At 40.0% G+C, this 24,463-nt stretch overlaps 1 long non-coding RNA gene and 2 other non-coding genes across 3 annotated transcripts; all 3 read left to right on the top strand.

The window, feature by feature from the left end:
* The first annotated feature begins 4,317 nt into the window (after window positions 1-4,317).
* Window positions 4,318-4,424, top strand: LOC122072445. Its single transcript, XR_006138460.1, has one exon. It is a non-coding gene; the product is annotated as a small nucleolar RNA R71 (small nucleolar RNA).
* Window positions 4,425-10,329: 5,905 nt separating this feature from the next.
* On the top strand, window positions 10,330-10,436 carry LOC122072444. The gene has a single exon (XR_006138459.1). It is a non-coding gene; the product is annotated as a small nucleolar RNA R71 (small nucleolar RNA).
* Window positions 10,437-11,225: 789 nt separating this feature from the next.
* LOC122089784 lies at window positions 11,226-18,933 on the top strand. Its single transcript, XR_006143346.1, has 4 exons — window positions 11,226-11,366; window positions 16,747-17,884; window positions 17,952-18,290; window positions 18,367-18,933. It is a non-coding gene; the product is annotated as an uncharacterized LOC122089784 (long non-coding RNA).
* Window positions 18,934-24,463: the final 5,530 nt, after the last annotated feature.

The raw sequence follows: 24,463 nt of genomic DNA, 5'->3' as shown, positions 1-24,463 counted from the left end.
AAGAGAGAGAGTGGTATGGGAGGTTATACTTATCTCTGGCAACGATTCTAGCAACTAGGCGGCATCCAGCACCAAAGTAAACCCTTTCCCCCCTTTGTTATTCTTATTCTTCTTCCTCTTTTCTTCCTTCCTCTCCTCTCTTACATTGGACACAAGAGAAATGAGGAATGAATTCCTCATTTCATACTTAAGTGTTAATTTTGGACCTTAGGGTCTGTTTGGCTGGACCCTAATCAGATCGATCGGGTTATTATGACTTTTGGAGCTTGAGAACTTGACCACTTAGGTCTGAAAATCGTTCATATCAAGAGAAAAATGTGGGGGATGATTTGGGATCATCCGAGAACGTTTACAATGCGAGTGGTGAGACCCACGGGCATCGAAACCATGACAACAGCCTGTTAGGCTCACTGGAAATAGCCGACCAGATTCAGGTCCAGTGGATCTGGTGGCTTATTTTTGGTGTTCAAGGTAGCTTGCTGTCTTGACTGCTTACTGTCCAATAGCTGATCTTGCATGGGTAGTTGCCCTTGGCCATGCTTAAGGCCTTTTGGCAATTTCGATACATGTTGGGATTCATATGTGAGGTGTTGGGTCACTTACCATCTGGGATCGGAAGATACGAATCCCCTCCAGTTAGACTGGCACAAGATGCACGAACATGTGGAATCATCTCTCCCAGTGGTCCAATGATCCAGAGTCACACTTGAAACTAAGAAGTTGACAATGTCAGCAAACCATGGTTCACTGGTCACTGTAAGCAACTGTTTATTTGAAAAATTATCTTTAACTGGAGAATCGATAGTCAAGGAATTGGGAAGCCACGATAATTGGTCTGCAACTAGGTTTTCAACTCCTTTCCTATCCCTAATTTCCAAATCAAACTCTTGTAAAAGCAAAACCCACCTAATGAGACAGGCTTTGGCATCCTTCTTCTGAACTAGGTATCTAAGAGTAGAATGATCAGTATACACCACCACATGTGAACCAACTAAGTAAGATCAAAACTTTTCTAACGCAAACACAATAGGTAAAATTTTTTTTTCAATGGTTGTATAGTTGTGTTTTGCATCATTTAGGGTCCTATTAACATAGTAAATGATAATGGGCATCTTATTAATCCTTTGACCCAAAACCTCTCCTATGGCAAAATCTAAAGCATCACATATCAGTTCAAAAGGTTCAGTCCAAACAGGTGGTTGAACATGGGTGCATTCGTTAACTCCTTCTTAAGTTTCTTGAAGGATTCTAGACACTCTTTAGAAAATTCAAAAGTTTAATCTTTGGCAAGTAGTGCAGTGAGAGCATGGGCTAATTGACTAAAGTCCTTGATGAACCTTCTATAGAAGCCAGCATGGCCTAGAAAAGACTAGTCGTCCTTAATAGATTGGGGAGGTGGTAAATTATCAATTAAATCCACTTTGGCTCTATCTACTTTAATTCCCTCCTTGGATACTACATGGCCTAAAACAATACCAGATTTAACCATAAAAGACATTTTTCCCAATTCAAAATCAAATTCTTAGATATGCACCTTTTCAAAACTAGGGAAAGATGGTGAAGACACTCAGAATAGGAATTCTCATGAATTGAAAAGTCATCCATAAATACTTCTAAGAATTTTTCGACCATGTTAGAAAAGATGCTCATCATGCATTATTGGAACATCACAGGGGCATTGCAAAGCCCAAAGGGCATACGCTTGTAAGCAAATGTTCCATATGGGTATGCAAAAGTGGTCTTATGTTGGTCCTCTAAAGCATTTGGAATTTGGTTATAGCTGGAATGTTCAGCTAACCTCTCTAACATCTGGTCAATGAATGATAATGGAAAGTGGTCCTTCCAGGTTGCCGTATTAAGTTTCCTGTAGTCTATGCACACTCTCCACCCTGATTGGACATGGATTGGAATTAGTTCATTATTGGCATTGGGAACTATTGTCACACCAGACTTCTTAGGCACTATGTGAACTGGGCTTAACCATTGGCTGTCAGAAATAGGATAAATTATTCTATGATCCAAGCACTTTAGAATCTCTTTCCTAATGGATTCCATCATCACTGAGTTAGCTCTTCTTTGAGGTTCCGTGGATGGTTTGGAATCCTCCATAAGATGTATATAATGTTGTATAATAGAAGGGCTTATACTCTGGATACCAGCCATGGTCCAACCTAGGGCATTCTTATTTTCTTTTAACACTTTAAGTAACTCCACTTCCTAGCTAGAAGTCAAATTTAAAGAAATTATTAAAGAGAGAGTCTGGTCAGGCCCTAGGAAAGCATACCTCAAATTAGATGGCAACTCCTTAAGATCTAGCTTAGGGGGCTCAACTATGGAAGGTTTGGGAATGGAATTGGAAAGGGGTCCTAAGGGCTCCACAGGTGTGTGAAGATTCAAGACTTTAGAAAAGAAAGTTTCATTATCATCATCCAACTCATCCATACACTGTTTGAATTTTGAATCAAAATCAATATCAAAGTTGGTAATTAAATCATCAAAAAACTCCAGAAAATCCTCAAGCATATTTCTTCTTCCATATGTGGTTGCTTGCCTATCCTAAACATGTTAAACTCAACAGCTTGGTTTTCAAAAGATAAGCTTAGGAAACCATTTTGGTAATTGATTAATGCATTACTAATAGCCAGAAATGGTCTTCTTAGAATTATTGGGATCTCATCCTTGGTTGAGAAGGGCTTGGTGTCTAACACAATGAAATCAACTGAGAAAATAAATTCCCCCACCTTAAGTAAGACATCCTCAACCATTCCTTTAGGAATCTTAATAGACTTATCTACCAATTGAAGAGTAGTTCCAATGGCTTTCAATTCTCCCAATCTTAGTTGCTTATACATATGGTAAGGTAAATGATTCACACTTGCGCTAAGGTCAAGTAAGGTATGCTCAATGTAGGTGTTGCCTATGACACAAGCTATGGTAGGGCTCCCTGGATCCTTATACCTAGCGGCTATAGGCTGATTAATTATGGAACTTATGTTACCTGCAAAGAACGTCTTTTTGTGTACACTAGTGATATGTTTGTGAGTACACAAATCTTTCAGGACCTTTTCATAGGCGGGGATCTAGGATATGGCATCCAAAAGAGGGATGTTCACTTCTACCTTTTTGAAGACTTCTAAAATCTTTTCTATGGAAGTAGTCTTCTTTTTGTTTATCAACCGGTTCAGAAAGGGGACAGGAGGAACATAAGGACTATTAGAGATTTGCTCTTTTTTAGAAGAATCATGTTTGGTTTCCTCAACCAAATCATCTTTAATTTCAGAAGAATCTTTAGGTTCATCAAACAAACCTGGAACAAGAGACACACTTGCGTCCTCAACTGAAAGAGAGTTAACATGAGTAATGGATGGAGAAGATTTAGGAACACTCTATTGGTACTCTCTACCACTCCTAAGGGTATAAATAACATTACATTGGTTGGAGGGCCCTTGTTGGGTCTGACCTTATACTACATTCAGTGGTGCATTAGTTGGTGCTTGTGAACTAACAGGCTGATGATGCCTAGGGTTAGGCTTTGGTTGACTGGGCAAAGTTCCCTTCTCCCTTTCACATAAAATTGAGACAACTTGGGTGAGTTCTCTCATGAGATTTTGATGTCTTGTCATAAGGAGGGCCATATTCTTTTCCAAATCACTTACCCTACTTGCCTCTCCAGTGTTGGTAAACCCAGGGGGTTGCTGATAAGATGATAAAAGAGGGGGCCTAGGGAAACTAGCCTGAGGTCCTACATTTGGCCTAGGAAAAATAGTTGGGGTAAAAGGTTTTTGTGCAAAGGGAGGCCTTTGGGGTCTAGATTGACCTTGACTATGGAAATTGTAAGGCCCTGCTTGGTTGCCCTGGTTCCAAGAGAAATTTGGTTGATTTTTTCATCTTGGATTAGTGTTACTATATAGATTATTCTGATATAAGGCATTCACACTTTCATTGGAAGTGCCCCCAGAGGTGTTGGAGCATTCTTCTATGAAATGTCCATGGGACTGGCACCGAGCACACATCTTAACCAAATTGACTGATGATGGTTCTCTAGGAATAATAGCCTCAATCCTTTTGATAAGGCTATCTAAGTGTACTTCCTTGGCTACTAACCCATCCACAAAATATTCTTTTCCTCCTATGGTTCTTTCACTCTCTTGGGTTGATTCCCACTCATGGATTTTTTCAGCTAAGTCAAGTAAGAATTCTCATGCCTTTCTTTCATCTGTAAAGGATGTGAATCCCCTAGGGCACATAGACTCTATCATTTGTTTAGTTCGGTAATCAATACTCTCACAAATTATTTGACATAAATGGCATAAGTCTAGGCCATGATGAGGGCATTATTGGAGTGGATCCTTGAATCTCCCCATAAGTTTGGAAAAGGACTCACTAGGATTTTGCCTAAACTGAAGGATATCATTTCTAAGCTTATTGATCTTGTGAGTTGGGAAAAACTTCTTAAGAAAGACAACTGTGAATTGTTCTCATGAGGTTATGAAATTTGTGGGTAACCCATACAACCACTTTTTAGCTTTGTCTTTCAATGCAAACGTGATGAACCTAAGCTGAACTGCATCATCAGAAAGCTGTTGAATCTTAATTAGAACACATACCTCTTCAAATTTCCTTAGAAATAGGTATGCAACCTTAGAGGTCAGCCCATGAAAATGGGACAACATAGTGATGTATTGAGATTTGAACTAAAAATTATTGCACTGGACTTGTGGTAGAACTATGTAGGAAGGTTTGGTTGTTCTAGTAGGGTAGAACCTATCTTTCAAAGATTTAGGTGGAGGGTTTTGCTGTTGGTCTCCCATATTGAAAGGTTTTAAAGAGAGCAAACGTATAGGGTCACTACTTGAATCTCTTCTTTCTAACCAATTCTTAGTATTACTTATCCACCTAACACTCATGCAACAAAAAACTACCCACAACTAGAGTAAGACAAGCACAAAAGAATGGAAAGAAAAAACTTTTTTTTATAATTTTGATTTTTTATTTTTTTTGTGGATTTTTGGGAGCTTCTCGGTAGGGATCTGGGGTTGCTCAGTTTCTGAGGTACTGCTATAGGGTGAAACCTATCTTTATCATATGGTGAGGCTTAGCGACCTCCACCTATACAACTATTATTGCAAGTTGTTCTTCTCAGGAATTCAATAAAAGAAAAATAAAAACAAAATAAAGCAAACAAAGCACTCCGATTTAACGAAAGAAAGCAAAAAATAACATGAAACTGTCTCCCCAGCAGCGGTGCTAAAAACTTATTTGAATTTTAAAAGTAACCGCAAGCGTATGGATCAGTGTAGCTAACGGGTCGAACACAAGGAGAGCAGCCACTTTATTTTAGGCTTCTTCTAATAATGTGAAAGTGCACAGATTAATTATGGTGATCTATTTCTAACTACCAACCTAACACAAATGCATCTAAAAGCGTCCTAACCAACACATCTAGGGAAATTGGAATTGAAATTGCAATAAAAAATGAATGACCTAACCATTCACATCTAACCCTAACCATTCATCATCTAGGAATTTAAATACTCCAACCACACAATTAAAAAGAAAATAACTAAACATAAAAGTGCTGAAAAGATAAATAAATAAAATAAAAAGGGAAAAAGCTAGAGAGAGGCACACAAGTAGGTATCTATACTTAGCCCGAGGGATGCACCATAAATAATATGAGCTTTCCCTCTTGACCAGAGAGTACTCTTACAAGGGCTTTTCTACTTGGCTTTAGGGGAAATGATGCAATATAAATAATCAAAATAAAATGATGGTTTCATAGCTAGAGAGGGGCAAAACCAACACAAAATCTAGCCATGAACCTTGGGGGAAAGGGAGAGAAATCAAATAAAATAAAATCTGAAATTTAAATCCTAGATTAAGAATTGAATGGGTAGTAAGAAGAGGGAATGAGAGAGGGGTGAGACTACTACTGTAGAAGCCTACTTACCTGAACTTCAATACTTGAATTTGAAAAATTGATTGAGATTTGAAATACTACCAGTACTAAAAACCAGATATAGAATAAACCAAATCTGAAATTGCTAGTACTAGAGAAAACAAATCTAAAGAGAAAAATTGAACTTTAAAGACATGCTCCATAGCTTGTTCTTGTCACCTAGAACTAAGCCTAGAACTAGAAATTAAAATTATTACACCTTTGAACAACTTGAATAACATGAACCATAAAAAAAAAAAATTTGCATTCATGAAATAAAAATCAATTACCAAAGTGTTTAAAGTAAGAAAAACTAAGAAGAACTAGAACTAGAACTAGAAGGAGAGCAGAACTAAAAATTAGAGAAAAAGAGAGTAAAAGAGGATCCCTCCTTTAGGGTTTGGTGGACTCCCTTTTATAGGGAATAGGAGAGAGTGGAGGATGTCAAAGGGTGGATCCCCCTGGAGGATTTTGTGGTGAGGTGGAGGAGAGAGAAGAGAGAAAATCTTTAAAAAAAAAATCTCCAAAAAATGGTAGCCAAGAGGTTCAAACTTGAGACCTCCTAATAAGCAAGGGATTTTACACACCACAACTCACCAACTATGCTAGGTAGTTGTTGTTACAAAAAATGAATCTTCAATCACTTAAAGGTATGGTCCATCGATCCTTGTTGGTATTTGAAATATTCTTTATACCCCTAGGACAATTGCAGATGGGCTGGTTCTGCATCTCAGTTCAGTTCTGATCCATTATTCTTTTTCTGGCCTGGAAAGAATAATCACTTGTATGGTTGACCAAATAAATGTGTACTTTTAATTGAACTCATCCATCTTACTTAGAATTTTGTTCTCTTCACAACCATAGAAAGAAACAGGATCTCTTTACATGTAAAATTGGAGATATAGCGCCCGATAGTCCTTAAGGCCTTGAAAATATAAAACCTGCAAAAAGAGAATAAAGCCCAAGGTAGATCCATTCTAAATATGTACAATGCATACTTTTATACCCTAGATTTCACACATAAATATGCTCATCACTTCGCTTTTTGCATATGCCCACATATGCCCACATCACTTCGCTTTTTGCATATGCTAGAGTTCTTTCAGAAATTTCTTCCCTAAGAGTTTTAATCAAGATACCACACTTCCTGAGGTGCAATGCCCTATCTAGTTCCAAGGAAATCAACTTTTATATCATTTTTCAAACTTCATTTAAAATTGTGTATTTATCAACTAATGCCAATCTAAAAAAAAGGTCTCAACTCCAAATCAAGACTATAAGGAACCCATAGACTTACATATGGTCCAACACTGTAAAACAAGAGTCTCTTATTTTTCAAAAGAGAGTCCCATCTCAAGACACAGGATTTTTTTTTTTATTCTCAATAAGGTTTTTATGGTTCAAGATGGGTACCTTAATGAAAATTATTACTTTCATACATCAAGCAACTGAATGGTATGATCATTAGTTAAAAACCAAAGAAGGACTAACACAAACACAGGAGAAAAAAAAACTGGTTTCCCTCCCCCACACTTAAATCATGCAATATCCTCAATGCATGGAAAGAATTAAAAGTAAGGACAATGCAAGGGGTCATACTTGGGTAAAAGTCAATCATCTGTGTAAAGAGGTTTATGGAGATCCATGACCTCTTCCAGAGTAGAAGATGACAACTCAATGAACGGCTTCAACTGTTAACCATTGACCTTGAAAATTGCACCTGTGCTAGGGTTCAACATCTCAACAGCACCATGAGAAAAAATAGTTTGCCCAATATAAGGACCATCCCAACAGAATCGTAACTTGCCTGGAAAAATATGCAACCTAGAATTGTAAAGCAAATCCTTATCACCAGGTGTGAAAGACTTCCTAAGGATTTTTCTATTATGAAAAACCTTGATTTTTTATGATAGAAAAATCCTAGCATTGTCATAGGCATCATTATGAACCTCCTCCAACTCAGCTAGTTGGAGTCCGTAATCTGCCTATTGGATACCTCAACCTGGGCACTAGTTTGAGGATGATAGGGTATAGCCAGCTTATGGGTGATCCCCTATTTCTTCATGAGAGCCTCAAATGATCTATTGTAAATATGCTTACCCCTGTTAAAACTGCAATAAATGATCCCATTATCCATCCATTTAAGTATTTCTTTTTTAATGGCTTCCTTCATCACTTGGTTAGCTCTTCTCTGGGGTTCTATTGAAGGTTTGGATCCCTCAATGAGGTAAATATGATGTTGAACAATAGAAGGGCTAATTCATTTGATATCAGCCATTGTCCATCCTATGCCTTCCTTATGTTCCTTTAGAAGCTCGATCAACTCCTCCTCCTGAGTTGAAATCAAATCAGAAGCAATGGTGACCGTAACAGTGTGATCCTTACCCAAGAAAGCATACTTAAGATTGGAGGGCAACTCCTTCAACTCAAGCTTAGGGGGTTCAACAATGGAAGGCTTAGGGATTAAGGTAGATAAGCATCCTTTGGGCTCTACAAGTGGTTGGAGACTCCAAACCTCAGGCATATTTCCCTCATCAAATTCACCCAATTGTTTCATACACTCTTGAAATTTAGAATCAAAATCAATATCAAAATAAGTTTTAATGGAATCTAGAATTTCTTGGAGCATATGAACTTCCTTCTCATGGGGATTTGGTTGCTTACCCAACCTAAAGACATTAAAATCCATAGAAGTGTTGCCAAAAGAAAGTTTTATGATATCGTTCCTACAACTGATTATGGCATTACTGATGGCAAGGAATGGTCTACCAAGAATGATTGGGATCTGATACCGAATGTTGGAAATTGGTTGGATGTCTAAAACAATGAAATCAACAGGGAATAAAAATTCCCCTACCTTAAGTAAGACATCCTCAACCATCCCTTCGGGAATCTTAACAGATCTATCTGCCTACTAAAGAGTAGTTCTAGTGGCTTTCGATTCTCCCAATCTTAGTTGCTTATACACATGGTAAGGTAAAAGGTTCACACTTGTGCCAAGGTCAAGTAAGGCATGCTCAATATAGACAAGATATGGTAGGGCTTCTTGGATCCTTATACTTAGCGGCTATAGGCTGAGTAATTATGGAACTAATGTTGCCTACCAAGAATATATTTTTGGGCACTCTAGTGATACGTTTGTGAGTACACAAATCTTTTAGGACCTTTGCATAGGTGGGGATCTGAGATATGGCATCCAAAAGAGGGATGTTCACTTCTACCTTCCATGGAAGCAATCTTCTTTTTCTTTACCGATCGATTAGAAAAAGGGACAGGAGGAATATAAGGACTGCAAGGATTTTTCTCTTTTTTGCAAGAGTCATATTTGGTTTCTTCGACCAAATCATCTTTACTTGCTTTAGGTTCATAAGACGAACTTGGAATAAGAGGCACACTTGTGTCCTCAACAAAAGGAGAGTTAACAGGAGTAATAGATGGGGAAGATTTAGGAACATCCTGTTGGTACTCTCGACCACTCCTAAGAGCATAAACAACATTACATTAGTTGGAGGGCTCTTGTTGATTTGGAACTGGTTGATGATATATATTTACATTCCTGGGATTCGGTTTAGGCTGACTAGGCATCTTCCCTTTTTCCCTTTCATGCAAAACATTAACAAGTTGGGAGTTTTTCTTCTCTATGTTATGTTGGCTTGTCATGAAAAGTATTCATGAGAAGTTCCATGCTTTTCTCTAAAGAAGGAAGCCTAGCCAAATCACCTCCTCCTCTCATGAATCATGGAGGTTGATTTACATGAGGTGGTGGAATAGCAAATTGAGTGGGGATCCTAAAATTATTCTGCTGATTGGGGGGCATGTTCCTTTGATTTGCTTGTTAGGGAACAAACTATCCTTGACTCAAGGGATGAAAATTAGGACCTGCTTGATTCTTGGCTTGATTCTTGGCTTGATTCCAAGAGAAGTTAGGATGGTTCCTCCATCCTGGATTATAGGTCTAACTATAAGGATTGTTTTGGGACATGGCATTCACATTTTCAGAACCTACATTCAAACCATTCACACTAGAAATATTAGGGCACTCCTCCATCATATGTGTGGGAGATTGGCACCAACTACACATAGGTACAAAATGATTTATTTGGTTCAGTTGGGTAGGTCCTTTGACTACTATGGCTTCGAGTCTCTTAATAATACTCTCAAGTTGAGCCTCTTTGGCCACAACACCTTCTACAAGGTAACCCTTATTTGTCCTCTCAATTTCTTGAGTAGACTCCCATTCTCTGGTTTTCTTAGCCAATTCAAGCAAAAAGTTCCAAGCATTGTCTGCATCTGTAAAAGATGTAAAATCTTTGGGGCACCTAGACTCTAATAACTGCTTGGTTTGATAATCAAGACCACTATAAATGATTTGACAAAGTTTTCATGTATCAATTCCATGGTGAGGGCATTCTTGAAGGCGGTCCTTAAATCTCTCCATAAATTTAGAGAACGACTCACTAGGTTTTTGCCTGAATTGAAGAATGTCACTCTTGAGCTTATTGGTTTTATGCAAAGGAAAGAAATTTTTTTAGGAAGACTAAAGTAAACAAATCCCATATGATAATGGAATTGGTAGACAGACCATAGAGCCATTTCTTAGCTTGCTCTTTGAGTGCAAAAGTTATGAACCTTAATTTTACAACATCATCAGTCAACTGTTGGACCTTAATCAGAACACAAACCTCCTCAAATTCCCTAAGAAATAGGTATGCATCCTCAAAGGGCAGTGCAACACCTTGATTTCACAACCCTCAGTCCTAGAGATGGAATTTTATGAAGAAGGGTATTTGGTGAAAATAAACTAAAAATTAATGGAGTAGGAGAAATAGAGATTGAATTGAGGATCCAAATGAAAGTCTTGAAGAGGGATTAGGAGTGCCCATAATGATAAAATGGTTTCACATAAGGTGGGTAAACTTTGGGTAGAAGATGGACAACAACAAGTTGGAGAAGGCAGAACCGGTTGGAGAAGGTTCTGGCCAACAGGATTGCCTGTCGTAGGGACAAAATGCCCAGAAATTGAGTTTTCTTCAATGGGCCCCACCAATTGAAAGGGGTTTTTACCCATTTTTTACCATAGATAGAGGAATGTTTAGGGGTGATTATGCAAGTGGTTTTATATAAATACACATTTCCTATTCTAAGTTATTAAAATTTAAATAGTTAGGGAGAAAATGAGTTTTTATGAAAAAAATATGCCCAGCCAAACAGACCCTAGTCTGTTAGCCTATAAATTGGAGGGAGAGTTTTTTCTCTCCTCTCATTTGCTATAAACAAGAAACGAAATGGGAAAAGAGAAGAAGGAGAGAAAAAAGACGAAAGAAGAAAGAAGAATAAGAAGAAAAGAAGAGAAGAAGCGAAAAGAAGAGAAGAAGATTGGGGAAAAGATGGACTTAATTGGAAGGCTGCTGTAGAATCCAGCAAAGAGGTAGGTACTTCTTCCTTATAGGAACTTGTAGTAAGAAGGAATTTAGAAATAGAGGGGGGTAGGACTGAATTCTGTTGTAAGGAAGGAATTCTGGAAAATTTTCAGCAGAATTCTCATTTTATGAAGTTTGATTTCTTAATTTGAAGAACTTATTTGGAAGATGTGTAGGGATGCACACTTACCATGGCCGATTGGGACTTGAAAGTGAGAATTCTCACTCAGATTTTTAAAACAAAACTAAAGCATATGGATTTAAGGGAATTTTACCTTAAATTCTGTACTAAGGTTGTAAGAGTTCATGCGTGATAATTTAAGTTCAATTTCTTACGTGCAAAGTAAAATCTATGATGATGTACATGTATGCAACCTTAGATTGGACTTGGATCAGGGTAATTGATGTTAATTCATACCTATGAATGGAAATTTTGAGATTATGAAGTTGATTATGGAATTTATGCTGAAATGGGTATTTAATCATAACTAATTAAAATAAATTAATGTTGGATTAATTGAGTGATGAAGATTGAAGTTTTTATTCACTGATATGAAGATATGAAGCAGGAATAGAGGTGTAATGGCCAAACAGATAAGAAACCTACAGAAAGAACGAATAGAATTGAAATTCTATAGAAAAGGCATGACCGGTGGGAGACATCTAGCTGGCCGGTCCGGCCAAGGTCTCCAATCGGTTAGGCTTCCAAAGACCATTTTTCCCTCAGACTTTAATAGCAAAGTGTGGGTCTAAGAGGGGATCTGTAGGGCTTATAGGGGAATATAAAGTGACTTAATTAGGATGTAAATTAACTCAAAGTTTATTTTAATATATATCTATAGATATATAATTTTGATTTTAGGAGTTCCAGTTAACTGTGAGGGAACAAGCTCAGCATCTGGAAAAGTGGAAACTAATTCGGATTGTCTAGGTGAGGGGTCTTCTGTGTTTTGTTGTGTTTATGTTCCTTGCTGTATTTTATTGTGTATAATTATATTCTAATATGCTTTAATGTGCTTGCTTGCAATTTACCCTTCTTCTTGCTGAATTTACTGTGGTAATGCATGTGTGTTGGATGAAGTGTGTGAAATCTGATTTTTAGAAGCAAGTGTTACTAAATAAGAGATATGATGAGTTGTTGATGTATAATATGAATGTGGATGTGATGTTGGGTGTAATATTGATGGTCTGTGGCACAGTGTGGCCGATGTTCTGTCTAGTACCATGGGCTCAGAGGTCAGTCTTACATCTGGGTTCACAGATGTGTGTTGTGCATGGTGATGGTTGTAATATTGATGGTTTGTGGCACGGTGTGGCCGAGATGTGTTTTCGGTTCCATAGGCTTGAGGTCATTCTTACTACTAGAACCACATGTGTGTGTGTGTTTGTGAAAGTGGATGTAATATTGACGGTTTATGGCACAGTGTCACCGAGGTGCGTTTCTAGTACCGTGGGCTTAGAGGTTAGTCTTATAGCTATAGTCACAACATATTGGATGATTTTTGCATGTAGTTTGCATATGGTTAGGCATACAACCCTAGTGCTATAACCCCTTGCCAATAAGGGTTAGGTATTGGCTAATCCCACTTAGTGGTATATCGTGTAGGACTTCTATGCTCGGATATGACAAGCTATATCCTAAGAGGGCATAACATGGTATGGTGTAGCATATGCATGGATGTCAGACACATGGGGAACCGAGGCTCTAACCGGAACCATGGTGTCGGGGTTACTATTTAGGGGTTAGCCGGGGGACCAAGGCTCTAACCGGGACTGGCTGGCTCCTACCTGCAACGAGCTTGTATTTATGAGGGCCCAACGTACAGGGTAGGGAATGCCACCTAGGTTGCTTGTAGCACTTAACCCATAGGATGAGACTTAGTAATTAAAATGGGATTAGATTAATAAATGAACTATGTGGATGCTACATTATGAGTTGATTGATTTGAATTGGAAATGTGGTGTGATATTTTGAAGGTAGCAGCCAGAATCCTCTCTTCTCCCTTCCCTTGGGGGGGAGGAGGAATAAGACTTTGCATTTGGCCCCTTCTCCTCTCTTTCTTTTTCTTAGGGAGGGGTGTGTCATGTGTGCCTAACTGTGGGCCACACACCACCGTATTGCCACTCAGAGATACATGGAGACCTATTTCGTCGGAGTATAAAAGTCATCATTGAGATGGGGATTTGATGATGGTCCAATACGTGGGATTGGGATCATGCAAAAGGGTTTACAGTCGTCACCTAGGATTATGGGCTTAGGACTCGGGGGTGGATCCAATTCCTGAGAAAAGGGCCTGAAAGTTGGTCTAGTCTAGAGATTTAGGGTACGTGTCAGGTTGTAGAGTTGGGAAGGTGTTAAGCACCCAATCTACCCGGTTTAACCGGTCTTCCTATTAGATGCTTAAAAACGAACATTTTCAACAATTATTCCTATTCCGCATGCATGGCTAAGTTGTCATGCATATATACATTGACTGAATTTAAATAATTATATACACTAAAACAAGGTCAATATAAAATCTACATTATGCTAATTTGGTTGAGAAATTGAGCTTGACCCTTGTTTTGGGTCAAGAGGGGTAGACCCCTTGGTTAGTGCTATTATGAACTGTCTTATGGGCTTGTGGATTCTCCCGGCTCAGGAGAAGATGGTATTGACCTCCAACTTCCTTTTGTGAGAGATGTTGACTATGGTAATATTTGGATAGAGTTTCGGTTAAGAACGGTTACTTTCGGATTTTGACTGAGATGGCACTCCGGCAGAGCTTTCGCTGGGGAAAGGATATGGGAGGCCAATGCCACCCAGTAGAGCTTCTACGGAGGATAGGCTATGGGAGGGCTAGGCTAAGGTGGCACTCCGCAGAGCTTCCACTAGGAATAGACTGAAATCTAAATGGTTGAAGAACTTCGAAAGCCCGAAGAACACATCAGATCTTATGAAGATCTCTCTGAAGACTTGAAGAACCTCAAAAGGGGGGAGGGAGACTAAGGCAAAGCTTTTCTTACACCAAATACTCACTCAAAAATGTAAAGGATTGGAGAGCTTCGAAGGCCTGAAGAACACTTCAGATCTTATGAAGATTTCTTCAAAGACTTGAAGAACCTCAAGTGGGGAGGGGAGGAGAAAGGGCAAAGCTTCTCTACAAAGGGTGCTCACTAGGAGGCTTGAGTGTGAAAAACGAAAGGGAGAGGGGTATTTATAGAATTTTTGTACCAATGAGGAGGAAAGAGGAATTTCCTTAGCCAATAGGGTTAAAAATTGATTTTTCTAAACCAATGGGGTAACAAAGTGAGATTTTAGGCTACCAGGAAAATTTTTGGGCCAATGGAGTGAAGAGATACTTTTTGGGCCAATGGGAGGTTGCAGTGTAGGGTACTCTAGCAGGGTAGTGTAAAGTGTCCAAGTAAGTGAAGAGAGAATCCCTTCACCAAACTGGTCATTGGAGTGAAGGCGCCCGTGAAAACACCGAGGATGGGTAGGGGTACGCAAGGCAAGGGGAGGGACGTGCAAGGCAGCGAGGGCATGCAAGGTAGCAGGGCATGCTAGGGGCACGCGGGGCAGCAGGGGTGTGCGGGGGCACACGCGAGGTAGCAGGGGCATGCATAAGGGAGTGGGGGTGCACAGGGGGCAGAGAGGGGCACGGGTAGAATGGGCACGCGAGGGAAGCAGGAGGCTTGCGCGAGGCAGCAGGGGCACACACGAGGTAGTAGGGGTGTGCGGGGGCACACGGGAGGTAGTAGGGCCACACAGGACCGTGGGGGCTTGTGTGAGGTAGTGAGGGGCACGGGCAAGGCAGTAAGGGGCCCGGGGCAGTAGGGTGCATGCAATGCAGTAGAGGTGTGAGCGTGAGGTGTGAATTTTCAAGGATGATTGCAAGAGGTCTGACGGTCTGATTTTGACATACCATATATCGTTGGAATCGTGATTCCGAGTACTATCCATCCATATGGTAATTTTTTACCAGATTCCTTTGTATATAAAAAGTCCAAATTGGACCCTTCTTCTCTTCAGCACGAAACTTCCAGGATTCTTGGGTGGGTATGAAATGTTTGCAGGTTGGGTTATCGTAGTCAACTATCATCACTGTTAATAGGAAGTGAGAGGTCACATCTATGATCCATAGGTCATCATAGCTAGGGGAGGGTGACAAAATTGGGTGTCTATAGAATGCCCCTCTTTGGCAGAGGCCTATGCCAACAGCCAAAGGGAAAAGAAAAGAACAACCAGATTTTGTCACTCGAAGCATGTACTACCATCATCTTGCTGACTAATGATGGAGTTGAAGATGCAACAGATAATATCTCTTAACTACTTTAAAGGTTAGGATCTTACCTAGGCCATCGATTGTCAGAAAGAAATTTGCTGCTCTTTCAATGCTACAAAAGATGTTAGTACTTGATTCTTGACTTTCCTAGACTGGGCTTCGTTGTGCCAGTCTATGAAAATGACCAATGAGATCGGGCCACTTGGGGTCGATTCAAAGAGATGGGCCAACTGGGGCAAGTTCAATGAGATTGGGCCACCTGGGGTTGGTTCAATAAAATTGGGCCACCTCAGGCCAGATCAATGAGATTGGGCCACCTGGGGCCGGGTCAATGAGATTGGGCCACCTGGGGCTGGTTCAATGAAATTGGGCCACCTCGGGTTGAGTCAATGAAATTGGGCCACCTTGGGCTGGTTCAATGAAATTGGGCCACCTAGGGCCGAGTCATTGAAATTTTCTTCTTTTCTTGATTTTTCTTTTGCCTTTGATTAAAAATCTTTAATTTGAACCATTGGACTAGAATCTTGAATTTGGTTCTTTGAATTGGATTTTCTTTCTTTTCTTCCATGTGATGTAACTTTTATCTACCACATAAATGTTTACTTACCACTTGAATTTGATTTTCATCTTTCCTTTTCATGTGATATAATTTTTATCTACCAGATGAAGATTTGACTTGGATTTCACCTTCCACTTAAATTTGACTTTTACCTTCCACATGCATGTGATATAATTTTATCTACCACACAAGATTTGACTTGGGTTTTGAGTTTTGTGGCAAGAATCTTCAAGTTGCACCTTGGAATTGGAATCTCAATTTTTTTTTGAATTTTTTAACCATAAAATGGTCCCCCCTATTGCTCATTTCCTATTCCGATTTTTCTGAGTTGGGAAGGATTTGTGAGCTGGTGATCTCAGGTTTTTGACTTTTCATGAAGATTTGAGGTTCTTCAAATTTTTTTGGGTTTCTCCAAAATTTTTCCGAAGATCTTCAAGTTTTCTTTGAAGTTCTTCATCCTCCTCTTGAAGATCTCCAAAGTTCTTAAGGAAGGAGCCAATTGGAGTATTTGAACTCTTTTTTGGATTTTTTGCAAATTATGAATATTTTTAAGGTTCCTTGTAGTTTTGGAAAATATGGCTCAAAGAAAGAAGAGAAGGACTCACAGAGGAATCCAACTTGATGGCATGGAGAGTTTTGGTACTTCTTCTTAGGGGGACGAGAGTCCTGCAGACTGGTACACTAGACGGATAATCAATAGGATTCGGGATCACATATGCAACTCCATATGGGGTACATGGGTGAGTTTTGCATGTTATTTATTTTTTCCATTGTCTTTGTATTTTCCAGTTTATTCATCATCATTTTCTTATTTTAGTTTTAGAGGTTTAATGAAGGGGTACCACCTACTTTGGCTAGATGTGGTCATCCAAATTTGGCTCGGGATTGGTACAAAGTGCTTCCTTACATATTTAAGGGGCTTGTTGATTCATCTTACCTGAGATGATTGGTCTCATTGGAGACTAGAAAGTTTAGTCCGACATTGGCGGGAGCCCTGATTGAGAGGTGGTGGCCGAGTACTCACTCATTCCATTTCCTGACAGGCGAGATTACCATCACGCCCTTGTGTTTTTATGCCTTGACAGGCATACCATTTGGGGGGAGGCCCTTGACCCTTCCCGAGGCCATGAAAACCAGAGAGTTCACTGACTTGATGGGTATAGATATCGAGGATGATCAAAAACATATCCGTGTAGGTGAGATCAGTGCTCGTTGGTGGAGGATCGGCTTGGGGGTGAATCCTAGTAACATTACGTAGGTGACCCATTCTTTCCTCTTATTCACTATGGGCCAGTGTCTCTTTAGTGACCTCTGAGGGGGGGTAGATATCCATATGGCTGCCATTTTTTGGAACATTCGGGATCTGGATACTTGGGACTAGGGTGAAGCCACTTATGCCTACCTATTGCTGACCTTCGACCTTCTAGCATATGGGGACCGGGGCCTCAAGGGTGCAGGCTACATTCTCCAGGTAGCTTCTTGCCCCTGCACACATTTCTTTTCATTTGGTTGCACTTCCTTACTTTAATTTTTCAATTCAGCCCTGGTGTTATAAACATTTGGAGATTATGGCTCCCATACTGAGGGCTCCTCAGCATCTTTTTTCCCCGCAGCTATGAGATGGGGAAACAGTCAAGTACTCCAGGGTCACTGCCATCCTCCAGGGGGCACCGCTCGTTCTCTTCTGAATGGACTTATAGAGGTAAGCCATGTTTGGCATTAAATTTTCTTCTGTCATGTGCCGTACTTACTTCTTCTTGAATTTGTAGGTTACTTGAAGGCTGTTTCAGCATCTTAGGTTTTCGGACCTTGATGAAGTTGCTCGGGCCAAGTACCTAATAGAGAATCATGTTCTGTTTAGGGGAGTCTAGGGCCATGCTTGGTGTTTGGGAGAGCGGGTCACACCCTAGTGGTCTGATTTTGACCTGCGTTTCCCTCCTTGTCTTCCTCCACCTACCATGCACCATCCGGAGCATATTCCTACGGATCAAATTGAGGGATTGGCAGAAGGAATGTGGGATGACTCCTTTCTAGACCAGGATAGGCATTACAAGACCTTCATTGAGGAAGAGACAGTCTGTACTCCCTTTGGTCCCAATGGTCTAGCGGTATGTTGCTCCTCCTGAATATCCCTTCTAATCTTTGATTCCCCTTTTTGTTTAGCTTTGATTGATGTTCTTTCAGGGGAGGATACGTTATGTGGACCCTTCTATTGTTCAGTCACAAGTTGATGCTACTGGTCCATCCTGAATTGGAACTTCTACTATTATGGGTGGATCTCTCTGGATGGCCACCATCCCTTTTCATGGCTTCCCGGGTTGGTCATATCCCAGTGCAGCCCATCTTGGTATCCCTCGGCTCCTAGAGCATAGACTGGACAAAGATGCTTCTCTCAGGCTGCCTATTCCATATGACTGTGTGAGTATCCAACCACCTCTCATTGGCTTTTGACTGACATGGTCCTCATCAGGTGTCTCCGAAGGCCTACATCGAGCAATAGGAGAATGCCCAGCAACATGCGTAGATTCAAGATCTCACCCAGAGGTTGGCGAACTTGAGATTGGCACCTATTAGCAATTTGATGTTCCATAAAGATGACACCGAGTATGGTTTAGACAAGGATTTTGACTCTTAGGGATCTGTTATTATAGTTCTTGCAAACACAAACACATGCATATCTTTTTTCTTTTTCTTTTTTCCCTCCTAATGTTTATTCCTTCTTTTTGTATTACCAGATTTGGCCTTGTATGAATGAAGATCCATTTGTGACATAAACATAATCTTATTTATGAATTTGAATTTTTAGGCACAATTAATTCCACAACTCAAGTCTTCATTAGAATAATCAGAATAACATAAAAATCCAAATATCACGCTATTTTACTACCAAGTTCAATTCATAGAATGGAAATAATTTTCCTACCACAGACATGATATGTAGGTAATAAGGTGGGGAGACAGTTCTTGGGGTGGGTAGAAGTTCACCAACTCTTCTGGGTCCTCTGCTTTCAATCCGTACTGCTTGCTGATGTAGGTGGGCAAGTAAAAGGACATATAAGTCAATCCCATCAACCTGACGTAATTGCATCTAGGGCTCTTTATTAGAAAATCCTCTTGTGGCCACCATGGGCATCTCCATGCAATATCATATGCAGTTCTACCTTATAAGTACTCCTCCCAATCATTGAGGAGCTTGAATTCTGGGACTTCCCTCTTATCTTCATAGTAAAGGACTCCGAGTTGGCATCCATTTAATGGCCTGGTCAGCTTTAGTTTTTCAAGTAACCAAATCTAGAAAATGGCTGGACTTACTTGATAATGATCGAGTCCAAATTTATGGCTATGGCTTATGTCATCAAATCCCTTGAGTGTTTCTGTAAGGACTATAAGGATGATATCACCTCCTTCTTTCAATTACTTTACCACTTCTATCAGAACAAATGGTGCATCACGTTTGGGAGATGGAAGAACATAGCGAGCTATCATGCAAAGTAGATAAGCATCCTGTATCTTTGCTAATGTATTCCTCCCAATGATAGATACTGAACGAAGATCTTGGCCACCTTCAGAATGTCGATCTTCACATACCTAACGAATTGCTTCATTTCCTCCTTTTTCCATCCAAAGAAGTCCTGAATTTCCTTTAAGAAATCTTCCTTCAAAGATGGTTGGATCAATCTGCCCTTAGGTGGAGATAGCATACAAACTCAGAATTCTTTGAGAGTTTGGCAAATCTCAACCAACCCAAATCAAAATACATGATGATTAGTATCCTAGTGTTGAGATACCTGTCAGAGTAAATTATGATGTAATTCTATGTACCCGACCTGGCTGAGCATTGGCATATTCATAGATTCTATCAGTCCTGGTGCAGTAATGGTTATGTCCAAGGTCCATTTTCTCAATGTCTCATCAAAAGAGCCCATGACCTATCCTACAGTCATCACAAACAAAGAGGAGATATGATGATTTATTAAAATATCACTCATTAGCTATTGACACAACCAAACCTCTACTACTGTTGCATCAAAATCTTCTCTTTTTTTTGGTTTTTTTCTTTTACTAATCAAGGATGGGAAATGAACTAGCCTTGATGTACTGGTGTTGAGTGGTGACTTTTTGGTGGATAGAGGGCTGGATAAGAATTTGAAGGACCATAGGTGGATGACAGATACCTAATGGCCTTATATGCCAAATGATGATTCTTGGGGGACACAAGCTATGATGATCTTTTAGATACCTTGATTATTAATCTGGGAACCAATTTATTGCCTTGAGATTATTGAGACCGCACTTGCATATGTCAAGTTGTCTACGTATCCCTTAATAGGAATCAGATCTAGCGTAGTTCGGGCTATTCACCCTTTTAGACATAATATCTCTTGAGTTGATCCATGTTGATCAGTCCTGGTATTTCTTCGTCGTTGTGGTCTATGAGTTTCACAGCTTTTCCTAGTAGAATCTCTTTGATAGTGAATGGGGCACTCCAGTTGGGCCTAAACTTTCCTCTTGGGTCATGAATTGGGGCTCTTTGTTCTCGAAGAACAAGCTCACCCTTTTCTATGTGATGGGGCTTCACATTCTTGTTGAAGGCCCTTACCATTTTCAATTGATATTTCTTCAGATTATCTATGGCCTTCATACGTCTTACATCGAGAAAGTTGAGCTCGTCGTTTCTACATCCTTAGGGATGGTACAAGAATTTCCATGGGTAGGACTGCCTCAGCCCCATATACCAAGGAGAAAGGAGTTACCCCTGTCGAGGATCGTACAAAAGTACGATATGCCCATAAAGCAAGTGGCAACTTCCAATCTTTGTGTGTTTCAGCCATTTTCTATAGGTTGACCTTGATGTTTTTGTTAGCTGCTTCTACTACCCCATTGGTCTGTGGCCTGTAAGTGGTAGAGTGAAGCCTTTTGATACCAAACTTTATGCAAATTTTATCAGTTTTGCCCCAGAAGTGGGATCCCTGATTCGATATCAGCTCTTGAGGCACTCCATATCGGCAAATGATGTTTTCTTGATGAATTTTGTCACCTTAGCAGATGTGAGGACAACATATGACTGAGCTTCTACCCACTTGGTGAAATAATCAATGGCTACCAAGATGAACTCATGGTCATTGGACGCCTTGGGGTTGACCTTTCCTATGATGTTGATGCCCCAAGTAGAGAACGGCCAACAAAAATTGAGTGAGTGCAATTCCATTGGCAGGATATGTATTATATTGAAAAATATTTGACATTTGTGGCATTTCTTGACAAAGCTCACACAGTCTACTTCCATTATGTTCCAATAGTATCCCAGTCTGAGAATCTTCTCAGCTAGCATCCTAGCATTCATATAGGGTCCACAAAGGCCTTAATGAATTTCTTCCATGATTGTTGCAGCTTGCTCTTTATCCATGCACAACAACTGTATTCCATCATAGGACCTCTTATATAACATGTCCCCTTGAAGGATAAACTAGGTGGCATATCTCCTTTGAAATTTATTTTCTCTATCTATGGCTTCAACCGAGTACTTCCTTTCCTTAATGAAATCCACAATATGAGCAAACCAAGACCGACCATCTACAGTGAGAGAGTTCACCGAATTCTGATAAATAGGCCTGCTTCTTTGTTCCACCAAGAATGGTTGGATCCTAGCCATAGGGTAAGGGCATCGGCAAATCGATTATTATCCCTCTGAAAGTATTCGAACAAGATCTTCTATAAGTGTCCAATCACTTCTTCCAGATGTTCTTGACACAACTTTAGTTTCTCATCCTTGGTCTTCCATTTTCCTTGCGTCTGACAGATGACAATGGATGAATCACGATATACCTTGATCCTCTTTACCCTAATGGTCAGAGCAGCATCGAGTCTCAAGGCATAAGCTTCATATTCGGCAATATTTTTGGCACAGGGGAAATCAAGGCAGAATGACGAAGGCATGTAAAAGCCATCAGGAGTGACAAGCAATATTCCTACACCACACCCCTTTTGATTAGCTGCGACATCAAAGAACAATTGCCATTCATTAACCATGTCTTCTTCCTCCATTGCTATGATTTCTTCATCTAGGAAGGCATCATCCAGGGCTCTTCCATCGTCTATGGGGTGGGCACCCAATTGATTGGCTATAGCTTGCCCCTTGATAGACTTCTGAGCAACATAGGTGATGTCAAACACTGATAACAATAGCAGCCATTGAGCCATCCTTCCTGTTTGAGCTGGTTTCTAAAAGAGGTACTTGATTGGATCCATTCTTGAGATCAAACGTACCAGATTTGCTACCATGTAGTGTCGTAGCTTTTTTATTGCCTAAATCAGTGCAGCACATGTTCTTTCCAAAGATGTGTACTATGTCTCATATTCTAAGAAATTTTTGCTGAGGTAGTATATGGCATGCTCTACCCCCTTCTCTGTCTCATTTTGTTCTAGCAATTAGCCCATAGAATATTCTCTAACTGATAAGTACAATAGAAGTGGTTCTCCTTCCACCGATGGTATCAATATTGGTGGGTTCATGAGGTATCCCTTGATTTTATCAAAAAGCTTGTTGGCATTGGTCATTCCATTCTGTGGGCTGATCCTTCTTCAGTAGCTTAAATATCGGTTTGTAGATCGTAGTCAGTTGAGCTATGAACCTGTTGATATATACTGGATGTGACCCAAAAATCCTCGTATTTGTTTTTTAGCACGAGGCATGGTATTTCTTAGATTGCTTTGATCTTGATAGTGTCAACTTTGATGCCCCTTCCACTCACCAAGAATCCCAACAATTTTCTTGTTGTTGCCCCAAACACACTTTTGAGGATTCAACTTCAGCTGATATTTCTTGATTCTTTCAAAGAATCATCTTAGTGTGGGAATATGCCCCTGTCGATCCTTTGACTTTACTAGCATGTCTTCCACATAGACTTCCACATATTTGTTCATCATGTCATGCAATATGGCCATAGCGGCTCTTTGATAAGTTACCTTAGCATTCTTTAGTCCAAAAGGCATCACCTTGTAATAATAGGTTCCCCATGGAGTGGTGAAGGCTATCTTTTCAAGATCCTCTGGGTGCATGCTCACTTGATTGTATCTCAAGAATCCATCCATAAATGATAGTAAGGTATACCCTGCTATGTTGTCAACCAATACATCAATGTGAGGTAATAGAAAGTCATCCTTAGGACTCACCTTGTTAAGATCTCGGAAGTCTACGTGTATTGGTACCTTGCCAGCTTTCTTTGGCACTGGTACTATGTTAGCCAACCATCAGGGGTACTTTACCACTTGAAGAAACCCTATATTCCACTATATTACAACTTCTTCTCTAATCTCTTCACTCCATTATAGATGCATTCTTCTGAGCTTCTGCTTGATAGACTTTGCCCCAGGGAAAGTTAGCAATCGATGTTGAATGATATTGGGGTCTATACCAGGCATATCCTCATAATACCAAGCAAAGACTTCGGTGTATTCCTTCAAAAGATTAATCATTTGTTTTGCTTCTTCATCATCTAGGGTGATACCAATTTTTACCTCTTGAAGGCATTGGTTGGTTCCTAGATTAATAACCCAGGTATCCTCACAGATGGTTGGGCTTTCTTTGGTTTGCATTGTTTTATTAACTCTTGATATTTATTAAGATCATCATCAGAAAAAGGAGGCAAGTCATACTCTAAATCAGATATTTCATTAATGAAAGAAGGAATAACAGACTCAACATACATGGACTTTGGACTTTCCTCGATAGGGAAGGCCGACTCATAATCATAAATGGAAGATTGGATAATAGATTTGAATGCAGACTCGATGACTGACTTGATGCTTTTATCAATAATGGTATCCAGGCTAGTTAACTCAGTAGCATGAGTGAACATGAAGTTCTCCCCAATGCCTATCCAATTCAGGAGTGGGTCAACAACTCGATGGATGAGTAGATGCGATAGAGGGCCTTCTTCTTCTTCCAGGAAGGTTGTTGCTATCTCTTTAGTGGCGCTGAAATTGTTCTCTTTCATGGGTGCTTGCTTCTTCACAAATACAAGTTGATCCATTTCATATTCTCTAAAGCGGAACTTCTTAAGGGGTGATGATTGGTGAAGACTGCTTAATCCCCTTTCTATAAAGTTAAGCCTACTGATTGAGGCCATCCCTGCTCCTCAGACACATCTCTGGCCACCATCACGGGTCTTCCTATTGTAGTTGATTTAGGCACAGTGCATGCAGACCATCATTCTTTGTGCTCTTCTTTGCTTTGCATATACAATCCTTCCTTGAAAGGGTCTGAGTTTGAGCTCATGTA

The sequence above is a fragment of the Macadamia integrifolia genome, chromosome 2, assembly GCF_013358625.1.
Source record: "Macadamia integrifolia cultivar HAES 741 chromosome 2, SCU_Mint_v3, whole genome shotgun sequence".
Taxonomy (NCBI): domain Eukaryota; kingdom Viridiplantae; phylum Streptophyta; class Magnoliopsida; order Proteales; family Proteaceae; genus Macadamia; species Macadamia integrifolia.
This window is presented reverse-complemented; position numbering and strand designations above follow the sequence as displayed.